At 31.4% G+C, this 6,370-nt stretch overlaps 1 long non-coding RNA gene across 1 annotated transcript; it reads left to right on the top strand.

Annotated features, from left to right (window-relative positions):
• Positions 1 to 1,063: 1,063 nt before the first annotated feature.
• LOC113820276 (uncharacterized) lies at positions 1,064 to 3,022 on the top strand. The gene is made up of 3 exons (XR_003477108.2): positions 1,064 to 1,342; positions 2,311 to 2,429; positions 2,707 to 3,022. It is a non-coding gene; the product is annotated as an uncharacterized lncRNA (long non-coding RNA).
• The last annotated feature ends 3,348 nt before the right edge of the window (positions 3,023 to 6,370 follow it).

Raw genomic sequence — 6,370 nt, 5'->3', positions numbered from 1 at the left:
CCAAGCATTCAAATGATCTTATTAATAAAGCTGCAAAGTCGACGGTCTATGCTAATCAAGTCGACGAGATACCTGAGGGATGACCGCCATTTTGTATTTTTCGGAAATGAACTAAATTAGTTTAGTAAACGAATGTCTTTTATCGGGCAATTTCAATTACAAGATTCCGGTTTGTTTGGAATTAGATTATGCTGAACTATGGATAAGAAAATGTGGCAAAGCTGTTGTTTTTTTCCTCTTGCAGAAGGGATGAAAATCATTTTCATTCCCCTACCTTTTTATAGGGTGTAGAGCAGTAAACAATTCTTCAGTAAACAAATATTGTTATAATTCTTTACTGGAGAAGGAAACGCTATGAATCCAAATGCAGATGATTTAAACACAAAAAAGACGGAAGTATACTTAATTACATCAGTTTTGTTTCATTTTTAGCTTCCGTTCATTTCATATTTCTCTGGATTTAGAATTATAGAAGATGCGTAATATTAGAAAATCTAAGAAAAGATAAAATATCCTAAAACGCATTAACAGTCGTTAGAAACGAAGGATACACACTCGGCATCATACCCGAACACATGGAAATACGGACACGAACACAAACGAAAATCATTCACACGAGGGAAAAAAGACAATTCTAATAGATAAAATATCTATGACTACTCTTTGTGTCGTGAATGTCTAGCCTGTTGTAAAACCTTTGCAAGATGCCGCTCTGATTCAGTTCATTTCGTTTTTATTCATTTAAAAAATTTATTTATTTTTGTTACTCAAAACTTCGTGTAAGTTACAAGGCCGAGGACGTTGTAACCGCCTTACAACATTGTACTTTACGAATTCTTTACTACATTGTAAATGACCCATACTCAAAAATAAAAAAATCAATGTAGTAAGCACATTGTAAAGCCAATGTCCATATTGTAAGTTAGTTCCCTAAGCTGCCAAGAGAGGGCAGATCGGTAATTGATTGACCAATCAGCAGTCAGCCTCGTAGAAGTAACAGCCAATGGGAAGCCACAGATCTCAGCTGATTTATCACCTCGCTCTGCCAAAAGTAAACAATGCCACGGAAGGTCCTCCTCAAACGAAAAGAAGGCCAAATTTCCCAGATGAATAGTTGTTGGCTCTAATAGAAGCTGTGGTCAAGAGGAGGAGTGTGGTTCTGGGGAAAATAGACCATAAAATTACTGGACAAGTGATAAATAAGGCCTGGGAGTGTGTGGCTAGTGAGGTGAGTCTTGTCGCTCGCGTTCCGAGGACTGTGGCGGAAACGCGTTGGAAGTTGACAGACTTCAGAGCAGCCGTGAAAAAGAGAAAATAGAGAAGTAATACATGGAAGGAACAGGTAAGATTTCTAAATAAATTTTGTTTATTATATGATGCTGTAAGAACCCAAAATATTAGTGTTGAAATGTTGGCACAGAAGGAGTAAAGCAAATACCTTATATAATTTAATAACATGTTCTTGTCACGGAATTGTTCCTGTATTAAATTAACGTTTTATTATTGAACATATGAACAAATTAACTCAAAGTAAATGTGAAGGTGATATCAAGTACAGAACATGATGGTACACTCACAGATTCACAACATAGTATGAAAACAAAGGATAATGCCATAAAGAAAGTAGATTGTTGAAATAGTTAGTAATGAGCTATATGTATCATTCTAGAAAATTGACGAGTTAAGGCAAAGGTCAACAATATAGCATTAAGTATGGTATTAGTACATGCACAGCCTTATTTGTTTGCTATTATTTTAGTTCTGTATGTTTATTACTGAAAGAATTTATTTCTTAGAATATCTGCAATTTTATAACTTTTACTGTATTAACATTCTTCACAAACTCAGACTAAAGGAGATATTTATTTTCTATATATAAGAATAAACACAACTCATCGTAAATAAAGCAAAATTACACACAGGATCTTATTTGTTTGGTATGATTATTCTGGTTCAGTACTTACTGAATAATCTTATTTCTTGAATTAACTTCATTAAATGAAGAATTTTCACTATGTAAATGTGTTTCATAAATGTAGTCTAATAGAGATATTAATTTTTTGAAGTAATTATAAATAGCAAATTCATCCTATAAAGTAGTGAAGACAACAGAAATGAATATTAGCAGACTTATTCAGATCATAAAATCATTACCCACATTGACGATGACACAAAAACACAACAGTATGCAAGGTATTAACAAAATCAGAAAAAGTCATCATTGTCACTACAGTTTAAAATAAAAGACATCACAAGTTCAGACTTTATGTATATCTGATTCATTTAATATTATTTTTTCTTGTTTCCCAGATGGTGGCCCAGCAGTTCGTACAAACTACACAGCAGTTGAAGAAGCTGTGTTATCTCTGATTGAGGCTTTTATTATTTCTGGCTTACCAGGGTCTATGAAAATGAGACAGAAGTAGATGGTAAGTAAATGTTTCTAATGAAAGGGGGGGGGGTAAATAATTGTGTTACCTGTAATATTTGCCAATTTTCATTACATGAAGCAATACAGCCTAAATAATGCAAGCAATTGTAACATTATATATATATGTATAGATAGATAGATAGATATTGATATATATTTTATTCTTATTTTTAATCATAGCAAGCTGAATGTTGGTTTAGGATTTTGTAAATGTATTGTCATATTTGACTCAAGAAGTACATATGAATATTAAATATTGATATTTATTTTTTTAGATGTTGAAGAACCAACCCCTGGGCCATCTGGGATAGCATCTCCACCCATAATGGATTCTGAAGTTATTGTAACAATGGATGAGAACACTTTGGAGGAGCAAGAAGTTACAGTACCCATTGCAACAATGGACTACACATACTCTGCGGAATTACCCCATTTCTTCACAGAAGAGCAACTATAAAGATGGATTTAGCCGAGACAGTGCAGTGGTCCAAGAGAGAGAGACCTTTCAAGAACTGAGCAGGTCAAGCTTTAATCTTTCTGATGCTGTCATATAAGATTTTGGTTTATTTGTTACTGAGACAGAGCAATATTTAATTTAGATTTTAGATTTTTTCCTTCTCTAAATTTTGTAGAGTTTAGGAGAAAGCAAATTTTATTTAATTCTATTCTAATAATCATTCAAAATAGTTATATGGGTTCAGGGACAGCTTTATTTTAATTATGTTATTATATTCCTTTATTTGCATTATATTCTTTTATTTGTTATTTGTGCAATATACATTATTTGCCCCCAAAGGTTTTTGTTGATTTTGTTTCAAAGGCAGTAACTGTCTTGTGGTCATAAGGTAATATGAAAAGTGTCAGTACATTTGGTATATATAGATTTTTTTACACTACTTTTGTAATATATATTTACTATATGAATCTTACCAGTTTTATAGTTTTATAATTACAGAAGGTCTGAAATAAAGTTGTATTTTTTATGCTTTTATCATAATTAACCTAAATCTAGAATATCTGGAGTAAACAAATATTTCTTTTTACAAGTTAGAAATGCTTTATGCAAATTGATTTAGCAAAAATAGATAAACCTGTTATAATGGTAATGTTTTAACAGGTTTACCCATTGTGTGGATGGACTAATAGTTTAAAACAATATAAGGTTATCTTTAATGCCCCTTTTTAACAAGCATATGGCATAGAGAGATTAATCATGCAGATATCCACATTGCTTTCAGGCTGTAGTTACTTCAGTTAACACACACATACATACACAACAAATATATATATATACATACATATACATATATACATATACATATGTACATGTATATGTTTATATGAATGTATATATGTATATTTATATGAATGTATATATGTATGTTTATATGTATGTATATGTATAAATGTACTTATATGTTTACTTACATATGCATGTATACGTACATACATATGTACGTATACATATATATGTACGTATACATACATACATATATATACATATACATACATACATATATGTATGTATACATACATACATGTATGTATACATACATGCACATGTACGTTTACCTACATACATATATGTATGTATACATACATATATGTACGTATACATACATACACATATGTACGTATACATACATACATACATTTATGTATACATACATACATACATTTATGTATACATACATGCATACATATACGTATATACATATATAAGTATACATAGGAGTACATATATACATATACATATATACATTCATATAAGAATACATATATACACATACATACATATATGTATATATATATATATATATATATATATATATATATGTATACATACATATACACAATATATATATATATATATATATATATATATATATATATATATATATATATACACACACATATCATACCATATACATATGTATGTAAGTGAATATATGTCCATAAATGATTATCATTTCCAAGTTGTGTTTGTCGTCTGTCAACAGTGTTGGCAATCAACTTATCATTTATTCAAATCACGATAATTAAACATACAAGGCAAATTAATACTGGATGTCGAGGATTTTCGGTGTGCTGAACATATAAAAAGGCACCGTGTGGTTGAATAAAGGCTATATAAGATAATGCCGACTATGCAACCGATAAATAAGAAGTTACTATATCCGGGTTGATACCCCTACATGAGCTCCCGAGGTGCTGTATGTTACAAGATATTGAACAATGTGTGACGTCATAACATGGCGGCTGATTTTGTTTCGAGTGTGGGCTTCGGAGGCCTTACGACATTGCAACGGCTCCGATGTGAGATACAACACTGTAAACTGTTTTGAGTATCCGGCCCCAGGAGGGTTTACCAACATGAGGGTGGGAATTCATCGCTCTACCGACATATGGCAACTGTCTCCCTCTCCCTCTCTTTCTGCCCCTTCTCTCTCTAACTTCCCTCTTCTCCTCTTTCTGTTCTCCCTTTGCTCCTTCTCTCTCTATTTTGCCTCGTCTCCTTTCTCTATCCTCCTTTTGTTTCTTCTCTCTCACTCTCTCCTTCTGTTCCTCCTCTCTCTATTTTGCCTCTTCTCCTTTCTCTATCCTCCTGTTTCGTCTCTCTCTCTCTCCTGTTCTCTCTCTCTCTCTCTCTCTCTCTCTCTCTCTCTCTCTCTCTCTCTCTCTCTCTCTCTCTCTCTCTCTCTCTTTCTCCTCTCCTCTCTCTCTGTTTCCCATTCCTCTTTCGCTGGCACATGCGTGATCACGTGAGGTTAACACTCATAAACGCGCGCGCGCGCGAACACACATATATACGCGTCCACACACACATACACACACACATGTAGACTCAAACACACACACGCCAGAATCTTGCAATTGAAATATCGAAAAAAGACAAGTCGCAAAAAACAAAATGGCGCCTCTCCCTCTGGCATTCCGTCGACTTGATGGACAAAGACCGTCGACTATGTAGTTGCTAATAAAACCATTCGCATTTTATAAAATCGTCAAAATATAATAACCAGCGGACGTCTAGTTTTTTTGTTTTTTTTATTATTATTATTTTTTAATACAACGATGCCATTATCGTTAGTATGATAAGATACTCTGAAATTATTTCAAGAAAATTACACACATACATATATACACACATACACACACACACACACACACACACACACACACACACACACACATATATATATATATATATATATATATATATATATATATATATATATATATATGTATATATATGTATATATATATATATATATATATATATATATATATATATATATATACTTATATGCATACACATACACACACACACACACACACACACACACACACACACACACACACACACATATATATATATATATATATATATATATATATATATATATATATATATATATATATATATATATATAAACACAGACACAGACACACCCAAATATATATGTATACATATATATGTGTGTATGTGTGTTTTTTTGTGTGTAGGTGTATTTATGTGTGTATATATACATATATATACATATATTTGAATATACATGCATACATACATATATATGCATATATGTGTATGTGTGTATGTGACTATGTGTATATATATATATATATATATATATATATATATATATATATATATATATATATATATATATATATATATATATATATATATATTATATACATATATATATTATATCATATATATATATATATATATATATATATATATATATATATATATATATATATATATATATATATATATATATATATGTATTGTTTTTTTTGGGGGGGATGTGCACCTTGACCATGTGTACGAGGTATTTGCACACATGGCATTTTTTCTCTTTTATCATCCTTTTCCCTCCGAGAATCAGCCGGGGAATTTGTCTCGCTGCAGCTGTGACCTCGCCCAAAGTT

The sequence above is a fragment of the Penaeus vannamei genome, chromosome 24 (genome assembly GCF_042767895.1).
Source record: "Penaeus vannamei isolate JL-2024 chromosome 24, ASM4276789v1, whole genome shotgun sequence".
NCBI lineage: Eukaryota > Metazoa > Arthropoda > Malacostraca > Decapoda > Penaeidae > Penaeus > Penaeus vannamei.
This window is presented reverse-complemented; position numbering and strand designations above follow the sequence as displayed.